The sequence below is a fragment of the Onychomys torridus genome, chromosome 1 (genome assembly GCF_903995425.1).
Source record: "Onychomys torridus chromosome 1, mOncTor1.1, whole genome shotgun sequence".
Taxonomy (NCBI): Eukaryota; Metazoa; Chordata; class Mammalia; order Rodentia; family Cricetidae; genus Onychomys; species Onychomys torridus.
The window spans coordinates 78,528,479-78,543,782 of NC_050443.1; the positions used below are offsets into that span (position 1 = coordinate 78,528,479).

Sequence of the window (15,304 nt, forward strand, 5' to 3'; positions counted from 1 at the left end):
AGTCACCGCCAGCTCTGCTCCATGGGCGTACATTACAAGAGAGGGGTGGGAGCCGTCACAGAGACAGGCTCCAGAGTGAGACATGGTGCTGTCCACTGAAAGAAGTGGGGAGGCTGCTTGGAGAAGCCAGCCTGTATACTAAGTTTTACAGGATGGGACAGTCAGCCCCTGGTGGAAAGTGACGCATGCAGGGACTATGGGCTGGTGGAGCCAGAGACCTAGGTGGGAAAACATCAAGAATCTGCATGTGCGGTGAGCTCCGCTGAGCCCACTAACCCCACTAAACAGCGAGCAGCATGAGGGTAAGGCCACCGCTGCCTGCCGAGTCTCAGTGGCTCCTGCCACTGCGGAGCACTGTGCCCACTCATCACGCACAGAGGTTATCTAGCGGAGAAGCTTTATCCAACAAGGTGGCCTATTTAGAAAAAGAATGCCAAGTGACTGCTAGCTGTCAGCCTGCAAGCGAGTGTCCATCTGGGGTGAGAACACAGAGTGCCCGGTGCACATCCACTGCAGAACCTCTGCGAATCTCTCTGGTTAGATGCAAGAGGTTCTCAGGAGCAGCGGGGCACACAGAAGGCTACTGTTTCCCGTCAGCCTCCGGGCATGGGTTCCAAGCCAGTCCATGCATTGACATCCTCCCAAACAAGCCCCTACCGATCATAACACTGTCACACTGTGGCCTCCCTAGTCACAAAAGGCCAAATTGCCCCAGATCAGAAGACTTCTTCTCCTCCAGAGGGGCAGGCAGGGGGCAAACGTGGGCGTTTGAGACCTGAGTGCTGGTCACCGCTTGGTGACCTTGAGAGGGTCTTAGGAGTCACCCGATGAGGCTGTGCTCTGAAAAGCTTTTTTCTTTTAGACATTCTGTTCCTCTGACCCCCTCCCCCCCAGGAGGCTGTCCCAACAGGGGCAGCCAGACCATTCTTTATGCTGAGGTCTCTCAAGGGCCACCAGGCATCAGCGGCGCCACGGTGGGCGGGAACATACATCCACTGACTGAGTAGCTCCCAGCCATAAGAGGTGGGGATATGAAGCATGGATATGCCTAAAGAATCTACCTTCAGTCCTCTAGGGAAGCAGGAATAAACTTAGGGTGAGGTGCATGGCAGCCCAAAAGGACCTTAGGAGCAGCCACTTGGAGGAACTGTGTGGAGACAATGTGCCTCACTTGCTCTTCAGTCTGAGAGAGGTGTGATGTAGAGGCAGAGAGAAGAGGTGGAAAGACAGGCAGCTGGCACGGGTCAAAACAGAAGGGCTACAGTAGCGGGCTAGGAGCTCAGGGCTTGGTGGTGCTGCCAACTCAAAGCTGAAGAAGGTTCCTGGCAAAAGGGGAATGTGTAAGGGATCTTCGCACAATCATCAAGTTGAATACAGGCATTTTCAGCCTCCAAGCAAGCCTGGTGCCACTCATCTCTTGGGCTATGTTTTAAAGACACTTGTTTTCCTACAGACCTCCATCATGTCAACAGTGGGTTCAAAATGGCTCCCCTCCCCCCAGCATCATCTGGCTGGGCTCTGGACTCAGGAGGAGCCAAAGAAATATTTGGTCCTTTGTATAAGTCTGAACTCCCCTCTACCTGCCTCTTGGGAGTCTCCACATTGACTCTTCCTCAGAGCACAGCTCTCTCCTGCAGCCAGGATCTCCCCAGGAGCACAGTCCAGTCCTGCTAACTCGCTAATTCATTTTGACCTCGGCAAGCCTGTCACCTGCTCTGGGAAGCCAACCAACACAAGGTACAGATCCAGAAAGGTGTCCCTTCTGCCAGGGACACCATCCCTTCCATCTTCTAAGTCCATTGCCCATCTGCTTCCTCGCTCATTTCCCTGCCAAGCCTCAGCATCTTGAGTTTATTTATCATTGTTATTATTATGTTTTGTGAGACAGGGTCCCCTGCAGCCCACACTGGTTTTGAATGCACTATGTAGTTGAGGATGACCTTGAACTCATTGAGCGTCACCACAGGAGGCTAAAGCCTTTCCAAAGCAAGTCTAGCCCAGGAATGCCACAGAGATGGTAGACTCCTAGACCAGCAACGGGGGGATCTGGGGTACATCAGGTGGCTTCTTCAGTCTTGGTTCTCAGCAGCGACATGGGGGTCCATGCATAAGATTGGCGTGAGGTTTACAGATGAAGCTGTGCTTCTGCTGCTTCATCCTAGGGCTCCTCAGGCCAGCGACATATGCCCCGCCCGCGCGCACTCGCAATGTTCATTCATATATCTCAAACCCCTTCACGCCTGCTCAGTACCCGGCACAGGACGCTGGGGCCTCTAAGACAGGGCTGAGGCGGGGAAGCCGGTGCGCAGCCGACAGACGTCACGATTCGAGGTGATTTGTCCTCATACACCTCCGCTCTTATTTTTGAAACTAATAACGACGCTCCTCCCCAAGCCGCCGAACGCTGAGAAAGGGGAAGTATGGGAAACAGATCTGTTCTTTATTTTTAAAAACTTCTTTTGCACCGCTTCCTAAAATCTGAACCTTTCACTGTTCTCAAATGCAGCTCCGTGCAAGGAGCCCTAGCAGCTAGGAGGAGCCAAAGGCCAGCAGCGCCACGCCACGCCCCGGGTTCCACTACCCAGGGACATCTCAGCCCCAACCTCGCTTCATACGTGCCTCGCTCTTGCGGGTCGCGGTCAACACAGGACCCCTGCGCTTCTCCTTCCATCCTGGTCCCCAGGAGGCCCGCTCCCCGGCTGCCCACCGCATTCATTGTCCTCCTCCTGCCCCACCAGTCCACGCGATCACCAGAGTTCCGCCCTCTTTCCACTCTCCCATTGGCTCCCGCTGCCCAACCGCGAGGGGACCCGCCTAGCAGAGTCCTGCACGCCCGGTCTTTGGCCGCGGACCGGCTAGGGGCGGGCACTCTGGCGGCCCCACCCTTTGGGGCGGGGCCAGGCTCGCTGGCGCTCGGGCGATGTCTCGGCGGGGCTCGGCTCGGCTCGGCTCGGTCTGCAGCTCGGGTGGGGGTGGGCGGCTAGGGTGACAGCCGCGGTGGCAGAGGCTGCGGCGCCGGGCTTGAGCAAGCGACGAGCGCGGAGCGGGTAAGAGGAGGAAGTGGAGCGTCGGCGAGGAGCTCCAGAGTCCGCCGCCGGGCTAGGTCCGCCCAGATTTGCAGAGCGAGCCGTGTCGGGACCTGGGCAGACTTTGCCGTGCTCCGGCCGCTGGCGCCCAGCCTGTCCTGCCCTGCCCTGCTGGTCCGAGCTCGGTGTTCCGCGCCTGGACTTTCCCAGCCCGGTGGTCCGCAGCTGCTTGACCCGGAGCTCCGAGACGGGACGCGCCCAGCCCCATCGTACCGACCCATCTCCGCCCGTGTGCCCTCCGCCCCCGGGTCGGCGCAAGGTGGCCCCAGCTCCTGGACCTGAAGTGTAGAGGAGCCGGGACTCCCACCGGCCTCCGGCTCCTGGAGAACCAAACCTTCAGCTGCCTTGGACCCGACTGTTCCGGACTTGAAACTGTACTGGCGCCGCCCAAGTCCAGCGCACCGTGAGGGGTCCCAAGCAAGCAGGACAGTCAGACTGACCCCCTGGGCTGGTGCTACGAGCCGAAGCTTCCACCTTCCTCCGCCCTAGGCTAAGGACTTGGGGGTGCTTGCACCAAAGAGAACACAGGGGCTTCTTCTGCCCCAGTCTCCAGCGAGCCGAGATTGCAGGTGAGAGCCCCGGATGCGCGGCGGGAGCGGTCCCGGGCGCCTGGAGACCGGGCCCGGGTCAGTGGAGGGCGTGGAGGGGACACCCGCAGAGAGTCAACTGTTTAGGAGAGGGCGCGCAAAAGATAGTAGAGAGAAACAGGCACTTATTGAGTGCCCATTGTGTGCAGGTCCGAGCCCCGCCCTTGCACAAATTGTTCCTTATCCAAAGCTCCACGCTACCCCTCCCTGAGATAAAAGCTGTTGTGATTGTTATGGGCTCGGACCGATGGGGAAACTGAGGCATGACAGGACTGAGGAGCTCTGCTCTCCGTGCGGAGGATTTGACGGGGAGAAGGGAAAAGATAGAGAGAGAGCAAAGAGGGGCGGGGGAGAAGAAAGGAAACAGACAGACTGCAAACAAGAGGTTGGCAAGGTGGGGGTCACGGGGGCATCCAAAATCCAAGCACTGATCTTGGAGCTGCAGAGGTACTTCTCCTTACCAGCGACTCTTGGATTATGGACCTGTCATCTCCCAGGAAAAGTGACCCTGCGTTGAGGGCAGAGGTGGGAAGCTTCCCAGTTCCAAAAGATCTCTTCCCGGGGTCCAGGTAGGAGGAACAACCTGCCTCCCAGAGTAGGGGTCCCCCAAGTTACTGAAGTATTCTTTATCTGTTAGGGGCTCACCATGTTGGTCCCCAAGCCACAGCCATATGGAAGCTGGAGTTGTTATCCTTCAGAATTCACCCACCTTCTCTTCTTGACGTTATTAATGGGGACACTGAAGACTGGCGGGGAGCACAGTTGGCCCAGGCCCTAAAGCCAGTGAGTGGTTGAGCCAGAAGCAGACCTGAAAAAGATTTCCAAACATCCATCAAGGGTCCTCTCCCCTTCCCAGATCATACTTTTTTGGGTTTGTGACTGGGGTTTCCCCACCCCCAGTATGAGGTTGGGGTGACCATGTATGAGGCTGCAGTGAGCATGTGTGGTTGGCGCTGGGGCTCAGATCAAGGACTGACCTCAGTTTCTGTTACTGCAGAGGAACCTGCAAGACCCTCTGGCCCAGGAGAGAACTTCTCCAGGTCGTAAGGTTATGGCTGCCCGGTCTGGGGACAGAGTCCAGCTGTGTTGCTTCCCAGGCAGAGGGTCCTCTCACCTGCCTCTCCATCTGTGTAGGACAGAGCGTTTGGCACCCACCCTGTGGGGCTCTTGTTCTGGGTGGGGAGGGGGAGGCATATGGCCTTGGTCTGGGCACTGTGGCCTTGGCTGGGACTACTTAACCTTTGCTGTGCTGGACTCCTTGGCGTCTGGGGAAACCACCTTGGAAAGCACCTGGGAGATGGAGCAGGGTCTTAAAGACTAGAAGCCTGTTCCTGGGGTTGGAGGGGTTCAGGGAGCCTACAAGTTGACTAAGGGGCTTGGGATTCCCCCTCCCCCACCTCTGCCTGGGGATTCAGATCCTCATAATAATCCTTGCATCTAAACAGAACCCTCCTTTGATGAACTAATTTCACACTTGTGATCTCATTTCACCGGTGCTGGAAAGAGCTGGGAACCTCAGGTGAGGCAGAGCAGGAGCTTGTGGGGGATGCCTCCTTCTGATGTTGTACGGGTGAAGCCGGGTCAAAACACTGTTGCCAGTTCAGATCATGAGAAGATCCCATAAACAAGCTGTTGAGCGCTAAGCAGTTCGTGCCCAGTATGGGCTTGTTATCTGGGGCGACCCTGTGTGGGAAATTGAGGCTCAGAAAGGTGAACTCTTTGCCTGCTGAGTTTGCTTCAGGAACTATTTGATCGTCCACTCTCTGCCGAGTGGTGTGGGAATTACTCAGATGAGCTAAGTGGCAGACTGGGGCTAAGTGACCAGTGGTCAGTACTGTGGTGATGAACCTACCCTGCCTCCTGACCATGGGGCAGTCATGTCATCCTCTGAGCCCTCTGCTTTTCTGTGAGGGTGGGATGCCTCTTCTACCAAGATTAACTGAGCTGCAGATACACACAGCGCCTGGCCACCATCCATTTCCTTCCCTGTGGAGAAAGGAAACTGGAGTTTTGACCAGGAAGTCTGGAAAATCCTCAAACTTGCCTGACGTTAGAACACAGGTGCCTGTTGCAGGCTGAGAGACTTCGACGTGCTTAGCTGGGCCCTGGGCAGGCCGTGCTCCCTGGGCAGCCTTTCCTCCTTACAAAGCCTCCTAGAATCTGTTTGGGGAACGCTGGTAAGGGGCTCTGGATTCTAACCGTCCTCACACCCACTGTGGCTTCCTGTGGGGCAGGAGCTGGTGTCCATTCCCTTTGGCCCATTGTCTGGCCTCTCTAAGCACAGGGTGCAGTGAATAATTTATCATTCCCCTCGCTGGGAGGCAGGCTAGGGAAATAGCTGCACTCTGCTGTGCTTCCGTCCCCCCAGAGGAGGCCAGTGGCTCCTGATTGTGTCTCAGTCCGGGTTATGCTGAGTGTGCGTGTGTGTGTGTGTGTGTGTGTGTGTGTGTGTGTGTGTGTGTAGGAGGGTTGTGGAGCAGGACAAGGAGAGAAGGACCTACCATCCTCCCCAGCTCTCAACCCTTGGGGGCGGAGCAGATACCTATAGGCAACAGCGGGAACCAAGGTAGCTGAACCAGGATCAAGCTTCAGGCCACAGATGCTAGAGATGTGGAGGAAGGGGAGGGGAGAGTGGCCAGGGAGGTCCTCAGGGATCCTGCTTGTGCTTTCTGCTCAGAGGCTGGAGGCCAAGTCACCTGACCATACATGACCACTATTTCTCCCCTCTGTAAAATTAGCACAGTGAGGCTAACTTCTCAAGTTCATTATGGGTGACCTTAGGGTCACATAAGTAAAACACTAGGCAGCAATGGCAGTCAGGCAAGGAGTGCTTCATTGTGAACACACAGGGGAGTGAGTTGGTGTGTGTCGGGGAATGAAATGGCATGGTAGGTGGAAGGGTGAGGAGAATTCTGGAACAGTAATACTGGGGTAGTGATTCAGAACCAGAAGGCTGAGCAATCGGGTGGGAGGGGAGTGGAGGCCGTTTAGAACCCCTCTGTGAAGTGGGGACCAGGCCTTGGGTACAGCCTTTGCCAGCCATAGCCACTAATGAGACCTCAGGTTCCCTGCTCGTCACTGTTTAACATACCACATGTGACCACCGAGCTACCCTTTTGCTTGTGGGATAGTCTGGACCACATCCCTGCCCCTTCTCTGCTTACTTCTCTATCTGCTTCGGCCCAATTTGGGTCACAAATCCTGCCCCCAAATGTTCCTGGGTTGTCCAACCCTCTGGGGTGCCAACTGTAAAAGTTTAACACTTCATGATAAACACAATGATAAAAGTAATACTGTTCTACAGTTTAGGAAATGCAGGCACAATCAGTTCTACTGTGGTGATGTTGGTGACAGCCAATACCCTTCAGTACTTAGGATGGGCTGCACACTGTGCTGAGCACTTTAGACACTATCCATCATGGTAACTCTGCAAAGCAGCTGTTTTTGCCGAGAGGCTGGAGCTCGGAGAGGTGCTCTGTCTTGCCCAAATTCTTACAGCTAAACATCAAGGGACTGGGAGCCAGACCTGCATCTATTTCAACTGGAAATCTTTGTTCCTCTCTGTCACTGAATGGACACGTAGCCAGCTTTTAGGAGATGTTCTATGGCCTCACTGCACCCAGTACTCGAAAGCATTCTTTGTATGTGATGAGCCTAGACTCAAGCCTTCTTACCTAAGCCAACATATGGCCGTGCTGGACTGAGGATAGTCCCCAGGAAGAAACCCGGGTCCCGGGCTCTGTGCTGGCTGGCAGTGCCTGCAGTGAGTCAGCCCCTCTGTGTCATTTAGTGTCCCAGAACCCATTGTCCCCAGCCTTCTGCAGTGTCCTTCATGACCCTGGCAGGAGGAAGAGGTCACTGTACAGGGCCAAAGGATGTGGTGGGACAGGCAGCTGTGATTTTGGCCTCGCTGATATGTGGGCCAGGAGCACTGTGGTCACTTGAAGGAGGGTGATGGCCTGGGCTGCAGGCAGCAAGCTCATTAGCTATGATTGAGAGCTGGCGGGGCTAGGCCAGGTTGGCAGGACTAGAGGCCAGCTGGCCCGGCCACTGTGGGGTCATTGGCAGGGCAGCTGGCTTCTCCTTGCTGCGCTGCCTGTAGGGTGTCAGGGTTTTGTGAGCCATGGCTTGCCTGCTGCTCTGTTATGGTTAGAGGAGGATTATAGAGTCCTTTCAGGCCTGGAGATCCCTCCACCCAGAAGCCCTTGGGACTCCTTTCAAGCAGGTAGAGCTCAACCTTCCTCTGTTGTTGGCCCAAGGCCCCTGTTTACCTGGCTAACCCGGGGAGGGGATGGATCTGTCTGCTAGCTAGCCTGCGGAACCCCTCCCCTGAATGCCCAGCAGTGTGTTTGGTACAAGGTAGCTGTCCTAGGACAGAGGAAGCAAGTGGCCTCTGGCCCAAGTCTTTCAACTCTGGAGTCTGTTTTCTTACCTCTAAGATGAGCTGATTGATAATAGCAATGTGTGAGGTTTAGTGAGATGTAGGCAGAGGACCTGCCGAGGTCTAGCTCACAGGCAGGTACATGGTCAGTGAATCCCCTTGCCTTTCCCTCTTTGGCCTCATGAACTAATGCCTCTGTAAGAAGCTAACTGAAGAGCCCAGCGACTGGATCCCGGGCATGGCAGGGAGGACTTCCCTGGGGGAGGAGGCTTTCGGGTGGATTTAGACGGGAGATGCTGCTTCCCATCTTCATGTGTGAGTGTGAGCAGACAGTTGTCGGCCTGGAAGGGACCTTGAGCTGGGACTGGGGCAGGGAGTAGGACCTAGATGTCTGGGGGCCTGGGTATCTCTTCTCAAACCCTGTGTGGCCGTAATGATCAACTGAGACAAGCCTTTGGGATCCAGCCAATAGATGCATCACCCCACCGTCCATCCACTGACAGGTGACACCACTGGAGACTGTGGGCCCTGGGGGAAACATACTGACCACAGGTAAACACGTGGGGGCCAAAATTCCAGGCTAAGAAGTGATTTCCTGAGGCTGGGCTGGTCCCACTCACAAGGCTGGGGCAAGCTGCATCTGTAAAATGGGGCTCTTACATCACCTCCATCCCAGGGCTAGTGTGAGGGTGACATAGCTCCGACACGTAAGATGCTCGAAAGGCCCAGCATGGCCTGGGGTTTGGCTCAAAGGTGGAGCACTTCCTGAATATGCACAAGGTCCTGGGTCCCATCCCTGGCACCATGCATGCAGGCACACAGCCCTGGCACGTGATAAGCACTCAGGGGATGGCAAACCGTTGTTATCTGTGTCGTCAGGACCAAGCAGGTTGCTGAGAGGGAACAGGTGCTCAAGGAGAGCGTTGGAATGGATCCCAGGCAAAGGGCAGTTGCTCCGCAGTGTGAATGAACAGCCTGGTGGGGAGAGGAGGGTACAGAAACCATGACGGTGCAGAATGGGCCTAGGTAGGTCAGGGCTGGGATGCCCAGGGAAGGATCAGGGAAGGCTTCCTGGAGGCAGCGCTTCTGAGCTGGGCTTGTGTCTTCCTTCCTAAGTGTAGCCAGAACCTCTAGCCTCTGCTGTCCTTCCTCAACCCCTTGCCACCTCTCCATCCACAACAGGAGGGCCAAAAGGCAGTTGGGGAAGAAGTAGAGGCAGCTTGCCCCAGAGGCCGAACCTTTCCTAGGCTGGGGGCCAAATTCATAGGCCTGCTTGGAGCCCTTTTGTCTTCTGGCTCACAAAGTAGGCAGTCGTAGTGGGGGTCCTCAGCTTTCCCTGTCCAGCTTGTGAATGAGTGGACTCTGAGGAAAAGGGTCCTGATGGCCCAGAACTCTAATCCCTAGGAAGGCAGAGGTAGGCAGATCCCTGTGAATCAAGGCCAATCTGGTCTACAGAATGAGTTCCAGGACAGCTGGGGCTCTGGAGAGAGACCCTGTCTCAAGAAAGCAGAACAAAACATCAACAACAAAAGAAGAAAAAAAAGAAAAAGTGCCCCCCAAAACCATCTCACCCCTCTCCCCCAGCCAAGAGGCTCAAAGAGAAAGTTCTTTCCTATATAAAGGGAGTCAGGACACCCCACCCCAAGAATCCCAAAGAGCACCTTTGTACTTGCCTTCGTTAGGACTGGCTGTGAAGGTTGAGGACACTCTGCCCTCTGGAACATGGGATTAGAGTATTAAATCCCTTTGTTCCCTAAAGAGGTTTCTGAAGTAGGTGTGGCTGCAGCAGTAGTTCCTGGCCTTTTGAGAATGTCTGCAGCTCTGGAAAAGCCAGGGCTATTCCTGAGGCAAGGGTTGGGCTCAGTTATCAGAGTTTCAGGACATTTCAGTAAGGACATCTGAGACCTGCCTGTGGGCTCCACAGGCCTGAAGCATCCCACAAGGCTGCCCGCTTGAGGAGCAGCTCCTGGCCACACTGCTGACCTGGGACTTCTCTGAGCCTCAGTCTAGCAGACTTTGCTCCCCTGGTGTCTTTTTCCAGCCTTGGTTTCCTCATCTGAAGAATGGGGGTAGAAATAATCTTTGTCTGACATGAGACCACGCATGGAATGTGCATGCCTGACACATCATGTCACCAGCATGCAGTGAAAGGTCGCAGAAACAGCAGCAGAGCCTGGTGGGACTCAATGTCTGGATTCTCTGTTCCAGCCACCTGCTTGTACCAGATTTCTGGGGTCAGGGCTGGGTGGGGAAGGATGAGTCCATAGACTTGGGGTTCTTGTCTGATTCTTCTTCTTCTTTTAAAGATTGTATTTATTTATCTTGTGTGCATGGGTGTTTCGTCTGTTTGTATGTCTGTGCATCACGTGCATACCTGACCCCCTCAGAGGCCAGAAGAGAGTATCAGATCCCCTCTGGAACTGGAGTTACAGACAGTTGTGAGCTGCCATGTGGATGCTGGTCCTCTGGAGGAGCAGCCAGTGCTCTTAACCACTGAGGACCCTCGGAAGCCGCCCATTGTCCTTCTTCTCCATAAGTGATAGCCAGCACTCCGTTTGCTTGGTTTTGTCTTAGTGGTCAAAGTGTCAGGCTCCCTGTAACAATGGAGCCTGGTCTGAGTTTGCTTGTTTTCCAACCCGGACACTCGACTGCTCCACCCACCAGGCTCTGGTCCCACCTGGGAGAACTGGAGAATGTCGGTGGGGGGGGGGGTTGTTTTCCAGTGAGGGGAGGGTGTCTGGGGGACATTAGAGGCCTCTGTGCAAGTCCTCACCGGCAGTTGACCCCCCTGAAATCAAACCCCGGTATTGCTAGCCAGATCAACCCAATGACTGTTGCAGGGTGAGGCCAGTGGGTTTAGAGACACAAAAACTTGCACTTTCAGTCCTGACTTTGTCTCTTGTTACAAGGTGACAATGGACAAGTCACTTTGTCCTTGAGCAGAGTTTTTCTATGTGAATGAGACCGTGGGGGGTCACGCTCAGCCCGCTAGTGTAGTAAGCTGGGGGCCCCCATGCTAAAGCCCGTTGGCTGCCACAGTCCTCTCAGAGACGGGGTTCTGGGCTACTTCTCTCCATCTCCGTCCTCGCCAGCAAGTCAGGATGAATGTGGCCTCCAGAGAGGCCTTGCCTTATCTCCCAGTGGGTCAAGTTCATGAAGACACTAGTGGTAGTGCATAAGGCCCTCTGCATGCCAGCTCAAAGCCAGCCCTGTGGTGGCCATGTTCCCTGGAGATGTCAGCTGCCACCACCGGTCCCTGACGATTATTCGGGCCTTGCTACCCTGAGCTCAGGAGCCCCCCAGTCTCCTGAAGGCCAGTAAGGGAATATGGAACCTACAGAGTATGATAGAAAGTCATCATTGGTAGGGGGGATGTGGGGAGCATGTGGGGCTACTTCTAAGCAGGGAACAGGTGACATGGTGTAAAGGACAGACTCTAAACTTGGGAGGAAGCCTGGCTAAGAGACGGTACAGGAGATGTGGCTGGGCACTTGGCATGGAAATGCTAGGAGGCCCCACAGGATGCTGATGGTGTCTGCCGAGCGTAGGCGGACAGGCCTAGAACACAGAGCCCTTGCAGCTAGCCCCCAAGGGGCATCTGCCCCTGCCTCACTCACAGGCATCAGTGACAGGGTTGGTGTCTCAGTGCTCAGAAGAGGTCCCTGTGGAGGGAGGATGTGGGCCTCAGAGTCTGTCCTCACTTTCAGTCCCACCCCTGCACCTTTGAGTAGAACTGAAAGACGCCGAGCTAGCCACTAAGCCTGGCTGAGCCTTAGCTGCATGCCCAGGAGCCCGGCAACACTTACTGTCCACGCTGTTGGAAGGTAAAATGACGTAATGGATAAGGCCAGCATCTTACATCTCACAGGAAGTTCTACAGCCACCCTCACCCATCTCTCCTTCTCTGTCATCCCTAACGCCTCTCCAGGAAGTTCTTTCTTGCATCTAACTGAAGTCCATTGTTCTGTAGCTGGAATCCCTTTCATCTTGTCTGGGGCTTGTGCAGAGGCTGACTGAGCCCATCCTCCATCCTCAGGCGCCCAACAGTAGCTGCAGTGAGGCCGGAAAGGAGCAACAGGAACTGTCAGTTTGCATCCTGGAGCGTGGGGTCCCAGCAGTTGATAGCAGAGCCTTCTGCCCAGGGTAGAGGGTATGTGTGTGACTTGTCCTAATTACTCACACTCCAAATGGTGTGGTTCTAGGGCAGAGGAGAGAGCCCTGGCCCAAGCCAGAAGCCTGCATGCTGGTGGCCGCCTGTCCTGCTGCGGGGCTTACATCCATAGTGTCCTAGAGGATATCTGCATTCTGGGGCCCAGGTCTCCGTAGTGAAGATGTGCAATTTAGCTTCATGGCCTCTTTCTTATTCTTGGGCCCCAGACAACCTGTGTGTAGAGTAGGCAAGGGCTCTATTGGTTGTGGTAGGATCTGACTAATTCATTATTCAGGCTGAGGCTCCCAGGGGTGGCCCTGAGTTGAAGGTCGGTTGGCCATTCCTCATGGGTGGAGTGATGGCTCCTTCCTCAGACCAGACATGGACATCATGGTTCTCTTGGGCCTGCCTACTCAGCTAACTGCACAGCGGCTCTGGCTTGCTTGTACACTTTCTCTTCGGTAGAAGCACCTTATCCGCTGTCTCTTCAATCCTTGCAAGTGGGAAACCAGAGGGAGGCTCAGCAAAGCTGGTACAAGGACTGACTAGAAATCCCACAACCCATCTGGGGGGCTGGGGAGAGACCCTGGAGAGTCTCCCCTGACACCCAGACCAAGCAGGACCCTCTAGGTAATTGACAGGGGTGGAACACAGGATAGGCAGGTGATTGTAGGCCAAGCCGGCCGCATCTGGGCGAGCTGGGCATCCGGCTGCTCTGTGGGCAATGGGGGTGGCGGGAGAGTAAGCCTCAGCAGTACGGCTTACTCTTCCTGGGTGTTCTGGACCCCGCCAGTTCTTCAAGCTTTGGGAACTTAAGCATTTTGGTATCACAGGGGACTCAAGATTCCTTCTTGTTGCCTTGGACACACACCAGTGTAGCCTTGCAAAGCATTACTATCAAATGTCTCTGAATTCCCCACAGTCTGTGTGGAACATTTGTTAGGGAGAAAGCGAGGGTAGGTTCTAGAAGCAGGCCTGCCCAGGACTGCATTGTGACTCCCACCTCCGCACGGATCTCAGGTCCTCATCTTCTCACACACACAGCTAGAGACCCTGGACTGGCTTTGCAAGTTGAGTGAGGGAATGTTTATCCTGCACCTGATGCAGTTTTGTGGGTTTTTTTTTTTTTTAATGTTTTTTAGCATTTGTTTGTTTGTTTGCTTATTTATTGTGTGTGTGTGTGTGTGTGTGTGTGTGTGTGTGTGTGTGTCTCCAAAGGTCAGAAGAAAGGGTATTGGATGAATCCCCTGGAGCTGGAACCCAGTTACAGACAGTTGTGAGCTGCCATGTGGGTGCTGGGAGTTGAACCTGGGTCCTCTGGAAGAGCAGTCAGTGCTCTTAACCACTGAGCCATCTCTGCAGCCCCCAGCTCTGTGGTTTTAACCATCAGCCTCACTTTATAGATGAGAGGATGGAAAGTCAAAGAAAGGTGACTGTCGGAGGCCACTCAGTGCTGTGGTTTGGTTCCAGGCTTTCAGTCTGTGGGGTTTTTTGTTTTTCCTACAAAACCTCACTTCTACCCTCAAGTGACCCACTGCTTCACTTACTCAGAATCCCCCATGTGTAATGCCGCCATGCCTGCTGTGGCCTCTTGTCCACAGAGCCAAACAGTGCTTGCCTGGAGCATAGATATTTTCAAAATGTCTCGCACATTGAGTATGCCAAATGGTGTAGGTACAGGAAGCTGTCTTCCAGGCAATGAAGCCTGTGTCCTGCCCAGAGGCTTCCTCAGTTCATCACACCTGTAAAATCATTTGCATAGTTTGGGATGGAACTTTCATAAAAGAGCATGGAGCCTGGGGTGGGGAAATGGTTCTTTTCCTGCTCAAGATAGGAGTGGTCGCCCTGCAAGGACGGGGCTTACAGAACTTACCTGCTTTGCCAAGTGTCTGCTCTGTGACTGTGCCTGCTGGGCTCTATGTTCTGGCGCTAATCTCCCCCATCCCTTCACCCTGCTGCCCACAAACCTGCCTCCCGCATCCCAGCGCCCCTTCTTTCTCTCCTTGTGCTTATCTGACTGACTTTTCTAACTGGCTGGTCTTACCAGCCTTTGTTCATTCATTACTATCCAGCCGGCCGCTCGTACTCTGGGTCATGCTGAGAACTCCATCCATCCTGGTGGAGGATTTCTGCAGTGGCTCTGCTTGGTCAGGGCATGACCACACCCTTCTGGCAGCAGACAGGGAAATCATCATGCACAGAGCGAGTGCTGGCACTGGGCTTCTGCCTCTGCTTGCCACCCTGAATCTCCACCATAATCCATGGAGGAATCTCAACACCCCTCTGCCAACCATGGCTGCCTGGCCTGGCAGACAAAGTCCCTGCCCTACAGCTAGCTCACATCTCCAGCCCACCCTTGACCATCTCCTTCTCCATACTCTGCAGGCTCTACGGTCTCACCTTCTTTTCTGTCTGCCACCAAGAATTAGTGGTAGGGGCTGAGATTGACATCTGCCTCTATTAAATAAATGGTCAGTTCAGTGTGACCTTTCCTGGATACCAGCCTCAGAGCATCCTCTAATCCTCTAAAACACACACACACACACACACACACACACACACACACACACACACACACTCACACTGTCCTGCAAGGTACTTGAATTAATGCCCAACTGTGTTCTGGAAAGCCATCATGCCACATATATCATATGACTCAGAACCTTCTTGGGGCTTTTCCTGCATTACAAACAGGTGACAGTGTACATACAGTTAGCTCTTCACAAACTTGTGACATTCTGTGTTGTGCTTTGTTTTCGAGACAAAGTCTCATACAGTCAGGGCAGGTCTTGAACTCTAAGTGTTGTGATCTCAGGTGTACATTATCATGCCAGGTTCCCAGGCTTGTTTGGAGGCCTGGAGCCCGGGACAAGCTGCTAGGCAAGTTATCACCAGGCTGCCTTGTGCAGGAAGAAACCCATTCTTGGCTTAGGACTGTTTGCGTTCTGGAGACTATCTTGAGGACACTGGTGCAAGACAGACGTGGCTATAATAGTAGAGCTTCAGGCCGCAGGACATGTGGAAGGTAAAGAGAGAGATGTGTTGATTCTTCATCCACCAAACGGACCTGTCTCAGGCACCGACTGTGGGCCAGGCACAC

The 15,304-nt window shown here is 54.5% G+C and overlaps 1 protein-coding gene across 2 annotated transcripts in view; it reads left to right on the forward strand.

The window, feature by feature from the left end:
- Positions 1-2,930: 2,930 nt before the first annotated feature.
- Gdpd5 (glycerophosphodiester phosphodiesterase domain containing 5) overlaps positions 2,931-15,304 on the forward strand; it is a 79,369-nt gene continuing 66,995 nt past the window's right edge. For both annotated transcript variants that reach the window (XM_036198262.1, XM_036198271.1), the window contains exon 1: positions 2,931-3,655. The gene's annotated coding sequence lies outside the window, so the exon portion shown is untranslated. The remainder of the gene's footprint in view (positions 3,656-15,304) is intronic.